The sequence below is a fragment of the Delphinus delphis genome, chromosome 3 (assembly GCF_949987515.2).
Source record: "Delphinus delphis chromosome 3, mDelDel1.2, whole genome shotgun sequence".
Lineage (NCBI taxonomy): Eukaryota > Metazoa > Chordata > Mammalia > Artiodactyla > Delphinidae > Delphinus > Delphinus delphis.
In genome coordinates this window covers 15,457,514-15,478,230 of record NC_082685.1, presented here as the reverse complement: position 1 = coordinate 15,478,230, position 20,717 = coordinate 15,457,514, and positions in this window count along the sequence as shown.

Sequence of the window (20,717 nt, the reverse complement as noted above, 5' to 3'; positions counted from 1 at the left end):
CTGAGGATGGGCTGAGAGGACATGGAGAATCCTGAGAGGCTAGGTATGGCTGTGGAACTATATTCTGGCCAATGAGACGTGAGTAGAGTGATATGTGAAACATCTCCATCATTCCCGTAAAGGAAAGGAACATGCCCTGCCCTTGCCCTTTCCTCTTTCCTGCAAACTGGAATGTGGGATGTGATGATGGGAGCTGGAGCAACCAGTTTGGGCCACAAGATACAAGCTGCATATTGAGGGAAGCAGAGCAACAAAATAGAGGGATTTTCTCTCCCTGGTGATTGCTGACTTCCATTCCAGCTTTGTGCCATCTATCTCTCTTTTCACATGAAATAGAAAAAGATCTTCTATTTCTTTTTTATTACAACAATTTTTATGTGTGCTTAAATGGTCAAAACAACAAATACGTTATAAATATTATAAATTTTGGTAAATAAATACAAAACACAAGAAGTAAAACTTTTATTATCTTTTATTTTTATTTTTTAAATTTTTATTGGAATATAGTTGATTTACAATGTTGTGTTAGTTTCAGGTGTACAGCAAAGTGACTCAGTAATACATATATCCATTCTTTTACTGTATAAGTTATTACAGAATATTGAGTAGAGTTCCCAATGATCTTCTATTTCTTAAGCCAGTTATGACAGCCAAATATTTTCTAAATAACACACTTTAAAAAATATCATTCCTGGGCTTCTCTGGTGGTGCAGTGGTTAAGAAACTGCCTGCCAACACAGGGAACGTGGGTTCAAGCCCTGGTCCAGAAAGATCCCACATGCTGCAGAGCAACTAAGCCCATGAGCCGCAACTACTGAGCCCATGTGCCACAACTACTGAAGCCCACGCACCTAGAGCCTGTGCTCTGCAGCAAGAGAAACCACCACAATAAGAAGCCCGCGAACTGCAACGAAGAGTAGCCCCCATTCACTGCAACTAGAGAAAGCAACGAAGACCCAACACAGCCAAAAATAAATAAACAAATAATGTCTTTTTAAAAAAATATATCATTCCTTTCAGTTTCCACCTTGTGTGAGCAGAAGTCCAGGGCCCCTTTTGTCCCTTTGCTCCAGAAGCATAGCCATGCACCACCAATCAGCTTTCTGCTCCCACCTTCCCCAGTTCATCACCTGAGTCACCTACTGACTCAATCCTTACATTTCCCTGCAAACCATCATAACCCTATTTGGTGAGAACTACCATGAGACCTAATGATAGCTGTTTTCTGGGGTAAGCTCTGAGTGTCAGAGTGGTCTGGAAATAGCAGATCCATCTTGCTCTGGGAAGGGCCTGCTTAATTTTCCAACTTTATCTCTCGTCCTTCTATGCTGCAGGAATTAGTAAAGAACATGGACACTAGAGTCAGAAATCCATTCAAACTCGGGTGTTGCCGAGTATTCATTGGAAAACCTTGGCTAACGTATTTAACCTCTTCATGCCTCGGTTTCCTCAAAATGTAAAATGGTCATAATCAGGTGGTAACTAGACTTAATGTGGTAATGATTTTGCAATGGATACAAATGTTGAATCATTACGTTGTACACCTGAAATGAATATAATGTATGTCAATTTTATTTCCATGTTTAAAATGTTCATAATAACAGTTTTTACCTCACAGGGCTATGAGTATGAAATGGGATAATCTATTTAAAGTGCTTAAGATAGTTCCTAGCACACAGTGAGCACTCCGTAAAAAGACAGGACAGATTCTGACCTGAGTAATCAGAAGTTTTATAAAGGAGAAGACCAACGTGTAATGGATGCATAAAACTAGGAAGCCCTTACCCAGTGGGGAGAAGGCAGGTCATAAAAGGTTGCCCTAAAAAAGCTGACATTAAAGTTGTCGCCTGAAACATGAACATGAATCAGTTAGGTAATAAAAAGGAGAGTGGCTCAACATCACTAATAATTAGAGAAATGCAAATCAAAACCACAATGAGGTATCACCTCACACCAGTCGGAATGACCATTATCAAAAAGTCTACAAACAATAAATGCTGGAGAGGGAGTGGAGAAAAAGGAACTGTCCTACAGTGCTGGTGGGAATGTAAATTGATACAGCCACTATGGAGAACAGTTTGGAGGTTCCTTAAAAAGCTAAAAATAGAGTTACCATATGATCCTGCAATCCCACTCCTGGGCATATATCCAGAGAAAAACATAATTCAAAAAGATACACTCACCCAATATTCATTGCAGCACTATTTACAATAGCCAGGACACGGAAGCAACCTAAATGTCCATCTACAGATGAATGGATAAAGAAGTTGTGGTACATTTATACAATGGAATATTACTCAGCCATAAAAAAGAATGAAATAATGCCCTTTGCAGCAACATGGATGTAACTAGAGATTATCATACTAAGTGCAGTAAGCCAGACAAAGACAAATGTTATATGATATCGCTTATATGTGGAATCTAAAACTAAGATACAAATGAACTTACATACGAAAGAGAAATAGACCCACAGATACAGAAAACAAACTTATGGTTACCAAAGGGGAAGGGGGGCAGGGATACATACGGAGTTTGGGATTAGCAAATACACACTACTATAAATAAAATAGATAACCAACAAGGACCTACTGTTCAGCACAAGGAACTATACTCGATATTTTGTAATAACCTATAAGGGAAAAGAATCTGAAAAGGAATATAGATAGATAGATGATAGATAGATAGATATAGATATCTGAATCACTTTGCTGTACACCTGAAACGAGTACAACATTGTAAATCAACTGTACTTCAATAAAAACAAGACAAAACCAAAAAAACCTGCCTAGCCTAAAGCCTTATAAATTGAGGAGAGAGTTCTCTGGGTTTGATTTTGGTGGTCTTGGAGCTACTTGTCTCTCTGAGTTCTGACACTACGACCTGCAGCAACTGGAGGCTGAGGTGGTGAGATCCTATTACATTCCATCTGGAGGAAAGAGTCATTTGGGGACAGAAATCTGTAGGGCTGGCTTCTGCTTCTCCCTCTCCATTCACGTCCTGGACCACTCCCCCATCACCCTCCCTTTGGCTTCCTCACCTGTCCCAGGGCCTTTTGTCCTCATTGATTCCATATCTAAGCCACTCTTACTCATGATCACCTCCATCCCACACCTCTGCCTGGAAGATCCCCACTCGAGCAAGTCTCTTCCTCAAGGAAGTCTTCCCGTATCCCTTAGTAGTCTCAGTTAGTCTAAGTTCTCAGAGAACCATACTTCTCTCCTTCAGCATACTTATTTTAACTCCTGGTTATGTATTCATTAGTGTGTTTGTTTTGCTAATGACTGTCTCCACCCAATAAATGTAAGGTCCAAGACAGCATGGATCATATCTAATTTTTCTCCATTATATTCACTATGCCTGGGACATAGTAGGCAGTTAATAAATGTAGCAGGGAGGAGAAAAGAAAGGAAGGAGGGAGGGATGGAGGAAGGGAGGAAGGGAGGAAAAAAGGAAGTAAGGAAATAAGGGAGGGGGGAAAAGTAAGGAAAGGAGGGAAGGAGGGAGGAAGGAAGGAAGTCCTACCTAAAAATGGTCTCCCCAGTGTGGAAAAAACACTCTTTGTGTAACACCATTAAACATCCCCCTGGCAGAAACAGCTCTATATGTTGCCCACAATCAGGAGTGCTTCATGACATCAGCATTTGGAAGATCTGATTTCACATGGAAAAACCCCAGAAGGACTCAGTATCTCATCAATAGATCCCCTTGAGATTCAAGATGTCCTATCAGTTGACAGGTAGCTGACAGCATTGGGACTTCAGTTCTGTCCCTCTGTGGAGAAATGGCCTTGTGCTGGCCTAAAAATATCATTCCTGTCTCTTTCCTCACCCATTTCTGAACACAGAAACATATTTGTGACTCTTCATTGCAAGAGTAACCACAATTGCCATTTCTGCTTATTCATGGCACTAATACCTGATAATTATTCTTTTTTATCTTCATCTCGTGCCTCATTAATAGCACAATAAGCATCATTAATTGCTATTAAGTCATTCCTTCCTACAGTGGTGTGAACCTGATCCCTCCCCAGAAGACTTAGCTCAGGTCATTGATAGTATCAGTTTAGGGCCACCTCTTTCCCTTCTCCTTTCCTCCACCCTCACCATGAAAAAGACATACAGTGCACACACCATGCTGCTTCCAAAACACCAAACGGCTTACCAGAGCCAATCTCCCTGTGTATAGTGAAGACGCAGGTGTACTGGGGCGGGGCAGGGGCTTTTCCAGGTCACACAGCAAGCTAGTGAGATCAAGTTAGAGTCTTCAGCTGCCGTCCAGGTCATGGATGTTGGCCATCTCAACTAGGAAGTGTTGTCGGAGAGAAAGAGATGAATTCAAGAAGTATTCAATATTTAAGAAGTAAAACAGAGTGCTTTCTAAATCACGGACACTTTTCTAAGGGCTTTGGGTAGATTAAGTCCTCACAGCACTCAAGTAAGGTGGGCGGTATCATCTCATTCACAGACAAGGACTGATCCACAAAGACATTACGTCATTCAGGTCACTGGGGTCTACAGAGTGAAGATTCCTCACGTATATGCATCTCTTCCACCCACGCACCCTTACGTACACATGCGCACACTCACAAACACACACACGTCCACCTCTACAGCAAACTGGTAGGAATGGGAGCGACTGAGATATGTAGATGGCCAGGGGGTGGACCAGGCCAGAGAATGTGGCCAGGCAAAATGGGTGTATTCAATCAAGGTCAGAGAGAGAACTTCTTTGGTTGCCAGACCTACTCTAAGTCACCCTGAGAGGATTGGGCTAACTCGTTTATTCTCCTGAGCTCATGTGACCTTCTTAGGCTGCATTTGTCCTCTTATATTTCTTTGTCATTGATCTGACCCTTAGGCCATGAAGGAAGGAAAATAAGAGGACTCAGGAGTCTGAAACAGCTGCCCTTGGAGCTTAGCTGCACCACTGCTGAGCCAACTTTTTACTTGTCTAAACCTCCATTTTCTCCGTGCAATCTCACAGTCCTTATCAGGATTTGAGTTTCCATTGTTCAAAGGTGACTGAGAAATGACAGCTGCATAACTCTGCTCCCCGTTGTACTGCAAGCTCAGTGACTTGCAAAACTTTGATACATTTGGGGAGGGAAGGAGCGGCTAGGGCACTTGGACGTCTTCCCTGACTGTGGCGACAAAATCCTGCCTGGCGAGATGCTTTCTCGTCTAGTCTTGTCAGACACCCATGGGTTGTTTATCCCCCAGGGGAGCCCGGGATGATGATAATTGCTAAGTCTTTGGGCAACACCACCTCCTTTTATCACAATGACATCTCACTGCTTCAGCTCCCAACAAGGCAAAGGGGGCCCCAGATGTCAGGACTTGAGGTCCAAATGGAACCATGGGTTGGTGTCACAGATGAGAATAGAGGCATTGAGCAGAGAAAGGGCTCTATTGCTGCAAAGATGAATTCATGGATGTGTTCAAGCAGTGAGTATGAGCTCTTTGGGTACATGGCCATTCTCTGGCCATGTGTGAAGGCAGGACGTAGCTACCGTGCCTGTGAACTCACGGAAAAATAGTGCTCAGGAAGCATATGCAAGTTCAGTGAAACATCTCCCCTTATTTTTCTGCAAAGCAGTCTGAGAAACTGAGCAGCTTGGGGACTGGGTGTCCTCACCCCACATGTGCCTGAGAAATAAGTCCGTTTCAGGTCTGGGATGCTATTGCTGTCACTGTGAATAATGTCAGCCCACACGTGGACATCAATCTTGTATTGATGGAAACCCAATATGGAATAAGGCAGTGGTTTTCAAGCTTTGCTGTACGTCAGGGCCATCTGTGGCTTTTAAAAGTCCTGTGGCACCATATACTTTGTGGACCTTTGTGTCTGACCCCTTTCACTTGAGCATGATGCTTTGAAGGTCCATCTATATTGTTGCATATATTAGAGCTTCATTCTTTGTGTCTGAATAATATCCCATTGTATGGATGTATGACATTTTGTTTATGCATTCATCCATTGATGGACATTTGGGTTACTTCCACTCTTTGGCAATTGTGAATAAGAATAGGCAAATGGGGCTTCCCTGGTGGCGCAGTGGTTGAGAGTCCGCCTGCCGATGCGGGGGACACGGGTTCGTGCCCCGGTCCGGGAAGATCCCACATGCCGCAGAGCGGCTGGACCCATGAGCCATGGCCGCTGAGCCTGCGCGTCCAGAGCCTGTGCTCTGCAACGGGAGAGGCCGCAACAGTGAGAGGCCCACATACCGCAAAAAAAAAAAAAAAAAAAAGAATAGGTAAATATATAGAGACAGAATTAATCCAGAGTTCTAGTTGAGAGAAAGGGAGAGTGGACTGCTTAATGGGTACGGGGTTTCCATTTGGGGTGATGAAAATGTTCCGGAATAGACAGAAGACGTGGTTGCACAACACTGTGAATGTTCACAATGCTACCGAATTGTACCCTTTATAATGATTACAATGGGAAATTTTATGTTATTTATGGCCTAGACCCCACTAAACTGCTTGGGCCCCAACTAAACCAGATCTCTGGGGTTGGGAGCCAGGCTTGAATATTTTTTAAAACTCCCTTGGTGCAGCCAAGTTAGAGAACCAGTGGTGTAAGGAAAGGAGGAAGAACCATGTGAATTAAGCACCTACACTCCCCAGGGCTCGTTAAGTGCCGTTTCCTCCAACACCACCCCCCCAACTACACTCTCACCACTTCTAGTCATTTCCTGTCACCTCATCTGGTGTATTGCCGTGTTAAGTGCATGTCACCATCGAATTACCTTGTTTATTCATTTGTTCAATTATTGTCTCTTCCTACAAAATCAGTAGTGTTCAACCTTGCAATGCATTCAAATCACCTGGGTCCCTTTTTTAAAAACATACCAATGTCGGGACCCCTGCATGATCACTTAAGTCAGAAACTTCTGGAGGAGGACACAGGCATCTGAAGTTTGGTTTTGTTTTGGTTTGGTTTTTTTTGCGGTACGCGGGCCTCTCACTATTGCGGCCTCTCCCATTGCGGAGCCCAGGCTCCGGACGTGCAGGCTCAGCGGCCATGGCTCACGGGCCCAGCCGCTCCGTGGCATGTGGGATCTTCCCGGACCAGGGCATGAACCCGTGTCCCCTGCATCGGCAGGCGGACCCTCAACCACTGCACCACCAGGGAAGCCTCATCTGAAGTTTTTAAGGGCTCTCCCAAGCAATTGCAGTATGCAGCCATGGTGGAGAAACACTACCCTGCAACGTAAGCCCATGAAGACTGTGTCTACAGCCCCAGGAACAGCTGATCCAGAGCCTGGTCAGGTGATGCCAGGCCACTGTACAGAAAGTATTTCATTGTATCCTCAGAATAGTTCCCCAAGTAGATTTTAGCAGGTGAGGCAATGCTGGCTCAGAAAAGTTAAGTGATCCGTCTGTAGCCAAGCCAGCATGGGAGTGTAGTCCAGGGACCACCCAGCCCCCTTTCTGTGCTAAACCAGGTCAGGGGGCTCCTCTGTGTTCCCACAGCCTCCTGTATCCTCATCTCAGCATTGGTCACCCTGACCTCTGTCTATGAGCTGTCTGGGTACCCCCACCAAGAGAACTCCATAAGGACCATTCACCATCAGAAGATAAAATAATAAAATGTTATCAGATAATAAGATTAGACAACTATTGAATTCATCAACTTAATTAGTTGATTAATTAGCTGACAGTTGCTCCAATCCACGGTGACCCATCTTTTTCTGCCTTACCATTCTGGTTCACACGCCACTAAGATTTCTTGAGCGCCCCCTGCCAAGTCCTGTGTTCCATGTTTTCATACTGCAGTCTTGATGAGGGAGGTGGTCTTATTCCCAGTTTATACCTGTAGGGTTAGGCAGCATGAGTGTCGATTCTGACAAAGCCAGGCTCCCAATTCACAGGTCTTTACTGAATGTTTTCCATGAGGCTTGCTAGGTGCTGAGTAAACGACAAGCATGGCTTATGTTCTCACCAGCCAGCAGTCCTTTCAGGAAGACAGACAACAAGCCAGAATTATTAGAGCAGTGTGACTGACCAGTAGAAATGCAGGGAGCCCTGGAAATTGGGATCTGACCTAGTCCAGGGAGTGTTCAGAGGTGGCTTCCTGCAGAAGCTTCATTTCACCTGAGATCCAACTGATCTTTTAACGACCAAGAGTTAACAAATCACTCCCCAGTTCAGAATTCCTCAGTGGCTTCCCATTGCCTATTGAATAGGGGACCAATTCATTTTGCTTTGCCTGGGATTTCTCCAGGCTTTTTAGCACTTAAATCCCTGCATCTCAAGAAATCCATCAGTCTTGGACAAACCAAAATGGTTGTTCTCCCAACCAAATCCAGACTCCTTAGAGTAGCTTCAAGTCCCTTCACGATCTCATCCCCTCCTAGACTCACTTCTCACTACATGAACTCAACACTTACCTGCACTCACCCCTCACCACCTGGACTCACCTCTCACCACCATCACTTACACTTTATTCTCTAGCCACACGGAAGCAGGCGTGGTACCCTGAAACCACTGAGATCTTTCCTTCTCCTCTGCTACTGCCCATGCTGAGATCTCTCTTCATGGGCTGCCTCCCCCAAATGCCCACCTGGAAAGCACCTACTCATTCCTCAGGTCTCCGATGAAATACCAGCTCCTCTGGGAAGTCAACCTGCAACTCTATATAACCTTATGCATGCATCCCTCCAAAGAGTCTTTACACTAGTCTTTCTCTGGCTAATTGTCAGGTAACTCTAATATAATTAATCAGTTTTAGATTAATTAACTAACAGTTACCCCAGCCCGTAGTGACACATTCTTCTCTCACACACTGATAGTGTATAAACATGTGTCTCATTGGAGCAGCCAGGGCCTTCTGATGTTTTTGTCATTGATAGACTGAGGAGAAATTGATAAGGAATCATCTCTGCCACCCCTGCTTTCAGGAGACTACTGGACATGCCACAGCCTTCATCCACCCTGCCCTTCCTCCTTGTGACCTCCTATGACTCTGAGCACAATGTTCAAACACGGTGCCTACACAAGGGACTGGTTTATCTGGACCCACCTGCTTTTCTGTAGAAAGGTTACCTCAGGAAATGCCCTTTTCAACCCTGGGCCCATGGGGCTGGACACACAATGGAATACTACTCAGCCATAAAAAAGAATGAAATAATACCATTTGCAGCAACATGGATGGGACTAGAGATTATCATACTAAGTGAAGTAAGTCAGAAGAAGATGAATATCATATGATATCACTTATAGGTGGAATCTAAAATATAGCACAATGAACTTATCTATGAAACAGAAACAGATTCACAGACATAGAAAAGAGACTTGTGGTTCCCAAGGGGGAGGGGCGTGGGGGAGGCAGGGACTGGGAGTGTGGGGTTAGCAGATGCAAACTATTATACACGGAATGGATAAACAACAAAGTCCTGCTGTATAGCACAGGGAACTATATCCAATATCCTGTGATAAGCCAAAATGGAAAAGAATATTTTTAAAAGAATGTATATATATATATAATATATATACGCACATACATATATAAAACTGAATCACTTTGCTGTACAGCAGAAATTAACACAACACTGTAAATCAACTATACTTCAATAAAAAATACATAATCTTAAAAAATACATAATTTTAAAAAAAGGTTGCAAGAAGGAAGAAGAAGCATAGCTTAGCTAAAATGTTTGACATGGGATGAGGATTGGATATTGGGTCCAGTTTGATTGGGTCTTTCTCTGGTTTTCGTTTCTCTTCCAGTGAACAATGTGTGCTTTTTACACCATCACAGAACAACATGACGACATGTTTCCCAATCTCTGTAGATGAGTCTGTGCCCTCCCCAGTGTGTTGTTCTATCCTCTCCTGGAATGGTCAGACCTTACCTGGGTCATTTGGAGGAAACATGAAAAGGGATGCTTCTCACACACAGCTCAACAGCCCCCAAGCCCTACCAATGCCCAGAAAACTTATGGTTGAGACATGGTCTTTAATTAACATTTGTGACAGTACTAGGGATAATGAGGCATTTTGCAAGATCTGTGGGTGCTGTTGGTGACAGTGAGGATGCAGGAGGAAGAAGAAAAAGAGATGACATGAGATTGTAATCTTCACAAAGAGAGAGACTACATCAGTTTTATTTACCAATGTCAACCCAGCATCAGAGTACTCAATAAATATTTGTTTAATAAAATGAATGAAGGAAGAGGAGAACTAGCAAGGAGAAGAAGGAGAGATGGAAAAGAAGCAAATATAACATTCTCCTATATGCCAAGAACTAACATTGTTGGGTGCTTTACATACAAAATACCTCTCTGGATCTCCCCAGCAGCCTAGGAGGTAGGTCTTCATTTGCCACATGAGGAAACTGAGGCTTATGGGAATATCTTGTGCTGTTGAGGATGCAGGGAAATGGGGACTCTCTCATATATTGTTTAAGATTATTCATCAAATTGCTAAAGCCTTTTGGGAAAGCAAGCTTGAATTCAGAATTTATCAAAAATTTTGATACTGGGGCTTCCCTGGTGGAGCAGTGTTTGAGAGTCCACTGCCGATGCAGGGGACACGGGTTCGTGCCCCGGTCTGGGAAGATCCCACATGCCACAGAGCGGCTGGGCCCTTGAGCCATGGCCGCTGAGCCTGCGCGTCCGGAGCCTGTGCTCCTCAGTGGAAGAGGCCACAGCAGTGAGAGGCCCGCGTACCGCAAAAAAAAAAAAATTTTTGATGCCTATGCCCTTTGATTCCACCTCTAGGAGCCTCTCCTCCAGAAAAGGCTCAATCTTATGCTTAAAGAGGAATGTGCAGGGTTGCTAATGGCATCCTTACTTGTCGTGGTGAAAAACTGGAAACACGCGAACTGTCCATCATCAGGAGGGTGACTAAACAAATTGCTGTACAACAATTCTATAGAATATTGTGCAGCTTATAAAACCAATGGTGTTGCACATGCACTGGAATGGCTAAAATGAAAAAAAAGAAAAGAAAATACCAAGTGTTCGTAAACGCCCCCTTAGCCTTAGAACTTAGTTGTAGTTTAAACTCTAAGCCATTACACAAGACAAAATAATAATAGTTTAGTCATTAAACAAAGTCAAGGAACTTTAGTTATTCCTCACGGGCTATAGATAATATTCTGAGCCATATCCTGAGAGCTGTTTTGCAGATACTGAAGCCCCCACCAGGTGGAGGAAGATGACTACATGATGACCAAATTGTAGCCATCACATAAGCTGCTCTATTTCACACAATTCCAAAAACTGGCCTCAAAGGAATGGGAAGAAACCCTGGCACTGAAGATTAAACTGTACTTAAAACAACCAAGACGACACTGATCAGACCACCGCGTTCCTGATTTCAAGATGACCGTCAGAGCTGACTGTGCTGCTCTGCCCCGTCCCTCTGCCAAAACACCCCTGAAACTCCCCTTTAAAAGTTCTTGCCCCCTAAGCGGCACTTGTGAGTTTGTTCTTGGACATCAGTCCACCTTCTCCCCTGGTTGCCGGCCTCTGAAATAAAGCAACTTTCCGTTCCTACCAACACTCGTCTCTCGAGTATTGGCCTTTGAGTGGTGAGCGGCAGGACCTGAGTTTGGTAACATGCTGTCATGGATTTGGAGTCCTCATGCACTGCTGGTGGGAGGATAAAAATGGTACACCACTTTGGAAAACGGTTTGGCAATAGCTACTAAAACTATACATATGCATTCCCTATAATCCAGCACTCCCACTTATAAGTGTATACCCAACAGAAATGTGTACATATATTCATTAAATGGGATGCGCTGGATGTGCATAGTTCCATAGCTCATAATCTCAAAAAAAACACTAGAAACTACCCAAAGGTCCATCAATAATAGATTGGATACATGAGCTGTGGTATATTCACACAATGGAATACTAGAGAGCATATGTCCTCAATGGGAGTAATCTTTTACCTCCACGAGGGCAAAAATTAACTTGGGGGGAATAAAAAATATACAGATATATATATACAATATAGATATAAATAGAGATAGGTGGTTAAATAAATAGAGTATATCTGTGATATTAAATTTCATGGAGGGGCAATTAGGAAAATTGTGTAAAACGGCTTCCTGGTGGGGGGCACTAATGAAAAAAGGATTGAAAAATAAAGTGATAAGATTGAAGATCTACAGATATATGCAAAAAAAGCTGAATCTCCCATAAAAGAAGAATGAAATATTGTCATTTGCAGCTACATGTATGAACCTAGAGATTATCATACTGAGTGAAGTAAGTCAAAGAAAGACAAATACTATATGATGTCACTTATATGTGGAATCTAAAAAGTAATGCAAGTGAATTTATTTACAAAACACAAACAGACTCACAGACACAGAAAACAAACATATGGTTACCTAAGAGGAAAGGGAGGAGGGTTAGATTAGGAGTATGGGGTTAACAGATACACACCACTCTATATAAAATAGATAAACAACAAGGACTTACTGTATAGCATAGGGAACTATATTCAATATCTTGTAATAACCTATAGTGGAAAAGAATGTGAAATATATATATATATATATATATATATATATATATATATCTGAGTCACTTTGCTGTACACCTAAAACTAACACAATATTGTAAATCAACTATACTTCAATTTTTATTTTTTTTAAGATTTTTTTGATGTAGACCATTTTTAAAGTCTCTATTGAATTTGTTACAATGTTGCTTCTGCCTTATATTTTCCTTTTTTGGCTGCCAGGCACGTGGGATCCTAGCCCCACCACCAGGGATCAAACCCACATCCCCTGTATTGGAAGGCGAAGTCTTAACCACTGGACCACCAGGGAAGTCCTAATACTTCCATTTTTGAAAAGCTGAATCTCACAAACATAATGTTGACTGAATGAAGCCAGACACAAAGGAGAGTATACTGTGCGATTCCACTCATGTAAAGTTCCCAAAACAGGTAAAGTTCATCTATAATGTTCTATACCAAAAGAATGTCTGGGGAAGGCAGAGGCAGAGTGATGATAATAAAAGAAGCTGGAGAAGGAATTCAGGGGCAGGGAGCTGGTCACATTGTTTTCCTTGATCAGGGTCCAATTGCATTGGTGTGTTCAGTGAGTGAAAATTCATTGACCTACGTACATGATTTGAGCTCTTTTCTGCATGTAGCTTATTCTGCGATTCAAAGTCTTTGAAGAGAAAACCAAAAACGAGTTTGTTCCATATGAACCGACATGGAAAGATGACTCAGACATAAAATTAAGTGAACGAAGCAGGTTATAGAACAATTTGGTAGAATGAGCCAACATATGTAACAGCTACGACTGTGTACGTCAGTGCAGAAGTGGAGATTTGGAGAAAAACTGCCCAGTCTTGTGCCTGAATAATCTCAAAACAAAAGAACTGGGGGAAGGGGAAGTTTCCAGTTTTCAAAAGCTTGTTATTGCGGTAAAATATACAAAACATAAAATTTATTATTTTAACCATTTTTAAGTGTCCAGTTCAGTGGCATTAATACCTTCACATTGTTGAGCAAACATCACTGCCATCCATCTAGAGAACTTTGTAATCTCCCCAAACTGAAACTGTACCCACTAAACACTAACTCCCCATTCCTCCTCCTCCAGCCCCTGGCACCCACCACGCTACTTTCTTTCTCTATGAATGTCAATATTCTAGACACCTCATATAAGCGGAATCATGCAATATTTGTCCTTTCGTGCCTGGCTTGTTTCACTTAGCATAACGTCCTTGAAGTTCATCCATGTTGTAGCATATGTCAGAATTTCCCTCCTTTTTAAGGCTGAATAATATTCCATTGTATGGATATACCACATTTTTTACCCATTCATCCATCACTGGACATTTGAGTTGTTTCCACCTTTGGGCTATTGTGAATAATGCTACCATGAACACCAGCGTGCAAACATCTGTTCAAGTCCCTGTTTTCAATTCTACTGTGTATATACCCAGAAGCGGAATTGCTGGATCAAATGGTAATTCTGTTTACTTTTTTGAGGAGCTACCATACTGTTTTCCACAGTAACTGGAGCATTTGGGGGGAATGTTCCAGTTTTGTTGAATAATTTCAGTATTGTTTGAATATTCCAATCCTAGGTACAAGCTCAATAGATACGAAAACATACATCTACACAAAAACTTGTATGCAAATGTTTATAGCAACATGATTCATAATGGCCAAAAAGTGGAAACCACCCAAACACCCATTAATGTATGGATGGTTGAACAAAATGAGGTATATCTATAGAATGGAATATAATTCAATCATGAAAAGGAATGACATACTGATAAATGCTACAACATGGATGAACCTTTAAAACATTATGCCAAGTGAAAGAAGCCAAAAACAAAAGATATATATTGTATGATTTCATTTATGTGAAATGTCCTGAACTGGGAAATTTACAGAAACAAAAAGTAGAGAAATAGTTTCCTAGGGTTGGGATATAGGAGGTTGGGGGAGAGCGAAATTCAGGGCAATAATTAAAGGGTACAAGGTTTCTCTTTGAGGTGATAAAAATGTCCTAAAATTGACTGTGGTGGTGGTTGCACAACTCTGTGACTATAGTATAATCCATTGAATTGTACACTTTAAACAAGTGAATTGTATGGTATGGGAATTACATCTCATTAAAGCTGTTAACATAAAATAAGGGTACTATGCTAAGTGAAATAAGTCAGACAGAGAAAGACAAATACTGTATGAAATCACTTACATGTAGAATCTAAAAAATAGCACAAACAAAAAAGATGCAGACTCACAAATATAGAGAACAAACTAATGATTACCAGCGGTGAGAGGGAGTGGGCAATATAGGTATGGGAGAAAGGAGGTACAAACAAACTACTGGATGTAAGATGGGGCAAGATGGGAATAAAGACACAGAACTACTAGAGAATGGACTTGAGGATATGGGGAGGGGGAAGGGTAAGCTGGGACAAAGCGAGCGAGAGGCATGGACATATATACACTACCAAACGTAAGGTAGATAGCTAGTGGGAAGCAGCCACATAGCACAGGGAGATCAGCTCGGGGCTTTGTGACCACCTAGAGGGGTGGGATAGGGAGGGTGGGACGGAGGGAGACGCAAGAGGGAAGAGATATGGGAACATATGTATATATATAACTGATTCACTTTGTTGTAAAGCAGAAACTAACACACCATTGTAAAGCAATGATACTCCAATAAAGATGTTTAAAAAAAAAATGCCAAAAAGGCAAAAAAAAAAAAAAAAGCCATACTCTTTGTACATCATCAAAAAAAAAAAAAACAAAAAAAAGCCAGCTGGGTTATTTACAAGACAGAAACAGACTCACAGACTTAGAGAATGAACTTATGGTTACCAGAGAGAGGATGGCGGGGAGAGAAAATTAGGGAGTTTGGGATTGACATGTACACACTGCTATATAGCACAGGGAACTCTGTTCAATGTTCTGTAATAATCTAAATGGGGAAAGAATTTGAAAAAGATACATATATATGTATAACTGAATCACTTTGCTGTACACCTGAAACTAACACAACTTTGATAATCAACTATGCTCCAATATAAAATAAGAATTTTTTTTAAAAGCCAGTTGGGGAGAAGGTAAAAATAGAAGGATTCCAGGAGGTAGAGAGGCCTACTGGAGAAACAGAAATGAAAGTCATAACATGGACACCCCAACACCAAAAAATAAAGTCCACCAACAATTCGAACACTGTGTGACGGAGAAAGAGAAATATGGTATGATATCGCTTACATGCTGAATCTAAAAAGAAATGATACAAATGAACTTATTTACAAAAGAGAAACAGGGACTTCCCTGGTGACACAGTGGTTAAGAATCCGCCTGCCAGTGCAGGGGACACAGGTTCAATCCCTGGTCCGGGAAGATCCCACGTGCCACGGAGCAACTAAGCCCGTGCACCACAACTACTGAGCCCACACACCTAGAGCCTGTGCTCTGCAATGACAGAAGCCCTCAATGAGAAGCACACGCACCACAACGAAGAATGGCCCCCGCTCGCAGCAACTAGAGAAAGCCCATGCACAGCATCAAAGACCCAATATAGCCAAAAATAAATAAAATAATAAAAAATAAATAAATTTATAAAAAAGAAAATAGACTTACAGATGTAGAGAACAAATTTATGGTTATCGGGGGGAAGGGTGGGGGAAGAAATAGATTGGGAGCTTGGGATTGACATGTACACACTGCTAAATTTAAAATGGATAACAAACAAGGACCTACTGTACAGCACAGGGAACTCTGCTCGATATTATGTAACAACCTAAATGGGAAAAGAATTTGAAAAAGAATAGATACATGTATATGCTTAACTGAAGCACTTTGCTATACACCTGAAACTAACACAACATTGTTAATCAACTATGCTCCAATATAAAATAAAAAGTTTAAAACAAATACAGGGAAAAAAACTATTCAAACACTGTGAGTCTGTTTCTGTTTCACAGGTAATTTCATTTATATCATTTTTTTTAGATTCCACATATAAGTGATATCATATGATATTTGTCTTTCTCTGTCTGACTTACTTCACTTGGTATGATAATCTCTAGGTCCATCTATGTTGCTGCAAATGGCATTTCATTCTTTTTTTTTTTTTACTGCATTGGGTCTTTGTTGCTGTGCGGGGGCTTTCCGTAGTTGCGGTGAGCCGGGGCTACTCTTCGTTGCGGTGCACAGGCGTCTCATTGCGGTGGCTACTCTTGTTGCGGAGCACGGGCTCTAGGCGCCCAGCCTTCAGTAGTTGTGTCACGTGGGCTCAGTAGCTGTGGCTCGCGGGCTCCAGAGCGCAGGCTCAGTAGTTGTGGCGCACAGGCTTAGGTGCTCTGCGGCATGTGGGATCTTCCCCGACCAGGAATCGAACCCATGTCCCCTGCATTGGTAGGTGGATTCTTAACCACTGTGCCACCAGGGAAGCCCCTCATTCTTTTTTATAACTGAGTAATTTACCATATGACTGAGCAAGTATATGCCGCTCCTGGGCATATATCTAGAGAAAATCATAATTTGAAAAGGTACATGCATCCCATTGCAGCACTATTGCAGCACTATTTACAGTAGCCAGGACATGGAAGCAACCTAAATGTCCATCGACAGAGGAATGGATAAGGAAGATGTGGTACATATATACAGTGGAATATTATAATTTAAAAACTGGCCTTGGTAAGCCTTACACCAGGTCAGTGAAGACCGATCCTTTCCTGTGACTGACAAGAAGTCATTTTCACAAGGGCGTGCTTTGAAACCCCAGTGCCAAGCACAACACATGACCTATGGTCAAGGTGTGTTTGATACACTTATTTATGTGACATATATTTATTGATTATTTACTACTTCCCAGGAGCTTTCATTGGTGGAACTAACAGTATAAAGTCCCTTTCCTTGTGGAGTTTCCATCATGATGGAATGAGTGAAAGGACATGGATTCAGGCACCTGAGCATCCTGGGGAGGGGCTTGGACCTCCAGACCACCCTGCCTGGGAACTGTAATGAGGCTCAGTCCGGGCTGAGAGGGGACACTAGGGGGTATCTAGTGAGAGTGAATCCCTAGTGATGTCTCCACCTTGTCACCCACTCCATCATCCCAAAGCACACATACCCCAGAGAACAGGTCACAAGTGGCAAGAATACAAACCAAATAATTAGCATCTTCTTTCTTAACAAGAAGACACGTGACTGAAACGCCCAAGAGCCCCCAAACTCTAAACACCCTGCTGTGTCCCTGGCCCCCTGTTCACAACCACAGCTGGGGTGGGAACACATGATTCCCCTCAACCCCCATAGACATCAGACTCGCCCCAGCCGTCACAGCTGAGTGCTCTCCTCATGCCATTCCTGGTGGCTTAGCACTGACCTCAGGATCCTCTGGGAGCCAGTGAAGAAGGAGTATGCCAAGACCATACTCTTGGTAATACCATCCTGGTAAGTCAGTAAAGGATGGAGAAGGGGAGTGAGCTGGATGGGACTGGGGAGGAGGAATTTCCTATTTCCCTTCCTGGATGGAGAGAGAAGGAGAGAGAGAGGGAGAGAAGAGACTGAGACCAATTCTATACCCTCTGAGTGGAAAGGAGGTACAGAGGTCAAGCTCTCTGTAGCTAGTCATGTGGAGAAAAAGCATTTAGGGTCTGTGGTAGGGGGACACCAAAAACCACCTTCCTCCAATGTGGTGGTTCTCCAAGTGTGGTCCTGGGCCAGCAGCAGCAGTGTCCCCTGAGAACTTCCTAGAAATGTTGATTCTCAAGCCCAATCCCAGACACTCCGAGGCATGGGCACAGCTATAGGTGTTTTCTCCGGCCCCCTATGTGACACTGATGTACACGCAAAGCTGAGAACCACTGCCCTAGCGCAACCAAGGACTTCATGTCAATAAAGACAGTTGCAAATGTGTTGCCAGGAAGGGATTCACAGTAATGTATGCATCCTGGAGAAATCTGAGCATCACCCTACAAAAGCCTCAAACCCAACTCTAAAAATCCTTGCAAAGTAACTAAGTCTCTGCTGGAGACCTCTTGAGTTTACCAAGGAAGAGCTCGTGCTGCTCACCTTCCTGAAGCCCCCCTTTCACCACCTCTTCACCTCCAATGGTCCTGTTGCTCAGAGTAGGTATTTGCATCTCTTCCTTGTTCTTGAAACACCTTGGGGTCACCTGTCACCTTTCTTATACAGACTGACCTATATACTGTGTTCTCCCATTTACTTCAGTAAACCTTAAATCTTTACAGAGACCAATGTTCTTGGAAGGCAGGTATATAAGAATCTAAAACACTTGTCATTGAAGAGGTTAACCTAGAACATGTTGATAGCACAGAGTTTATCTTTGAAACACGGCTGCATATAGGGTGGGAGTGGCCATACTCAGAAGCAGTGGAGTTTGAGAGAGTGAAAATAAATCTCACTTGAAATAACAGCCCAAGTACCTGCAGACTTAGTGCCCTTAGCATCTCTTTCAGCCCCAGTCTTCTCTCTTCTTCTTTTTTTTTTTTTTTGGCTGCACCACGTGGCATATTGAATCTTTGTTCCCCACCAGGGATCGAACCCGTGCCCCTGCAGTGGAAGCGTGGAGTCTTAACCATTGGACCACCAGGAAAGTCCCAGCCCCAGTGCTCTCTTTTTCTTTTAATTTATTCATTTATGGCTGCGTTGGCTCTTCCTGGCTGCATGCGTGCTTTCTCTAGTTGCAGTGAGCGGGGGGCTACTCTTCATTGCGGTGTGCTGGCTTCTGATTGTGGTGGCTTCTCTTGTTGCAGAGCCTGGGCTCTAGGCACACGGGTTTCAGTAGTTGTGGCTCGCGGGCTCTAGAACGCAGGCTCAGTAGTGGTAGCGCACGGGCTTAGTTGCTCCACTGCATGTGGTATCTTCCCAGACCAGGGATCAAACCCACGTCCCCTGCTTTGGCAGGCAGATTCTTAACCATTGTGCCATCTGGGAAGCCCCCCAGCCCCAGTGCTCTTATTGTCAGTTGTGGTCAACACCATCTCCCCCTCAGAGTCGTTGTGAAACCCACACATTAAAAACTGTGGCTTCTTAGAAGGCTCAACACTTTATAGACATTGTCATTAAATGCCTCTGATGTGTTCTTGTCAGCAATTGGTTTTAAGACCTGGGGACCTAACCAGGTAAGAAATGAGGTAAGCAAAGGGAAATCCTCTCGTGGTTGGAAAGAGACAATATTAAGGTTTCACAAGGACCTGGTGAATCATGCCAGGTTGATTTTTTTTTCTATATCATCTGTGTATCATAGAGACATGTATATGTACATGTATATAGAGACAGTGCCTATAACCTAACACATTCTCTATGAATGTTCATTAACTTAAAGGAAGGATAAATATACCCACTGGGAAATGGAGACTTAGAAAGGCAAATGCAACTGGCTTTGGTGGTCTTGTATGAATGCAACAAAGATTTGCTTTCTCTGGACTTTTGATATGAAGCCTCTAAGTCCCAATAATTAATGGGGACTTTCCAAATAGATGGGGAGATAAAACTAGGATCAAATCCATTAGCAACTGAAAATGGGTGAATGAGAATAGTATCAAACGTGCCTATGTGTTTGCATTTCTTTAAACCTTGTTCTCTCGTGTTCATTCCTTTAGTCGATATTTTCTTATCAGTTCATGTCAGCATGTTATTTTACAAACTCGCTTTTCTGTATCATATTAACTCCAGGAATACACGTATAGCACATTCTGCTTTCCATCAAGTAGGCATTTGATCACACCTTTCTCGTTGTTATGGAAACAGCTTATCTTTGAATAGTCCGTGCTGGGCCTGGGACTTTTTATTTTGAATAAGATTTTTGAACAGCTGTTTGACATGATATACACAACAGTGCATATTTTACTGAGGGTGCAAAACTGTTTCATTTGGCAGTGACAGTTTGTCTAGAACATAGGAAAATATAAAATTTCTTGTCCTGCGAAGCTACTGCTGAGAGCAAATATACTTCCAAAACGCCATGAGCTTTAAATCTCCAGAGATTCTCTTCTTACTGTGAAAGCTCTCTTTAAAACTTCTATTTATGGTCTTCCCTGGTGGCGCAGTGGTTAAGAATCCGCCTGCCGATGCAGGGGATGCGGGTTCGTGCCCCGGTCCAGGAAGATCCCACATGCTGAGGAGCAAGTAAGCCTTTGCGCCACAACTACTGAGCCTGTGCTCTAGAACCCACGAGCCACAACTACTGAGCCCGCGTGCCACAACTACTGAAGCCCACGCACCTAGACCCCGTGTTCC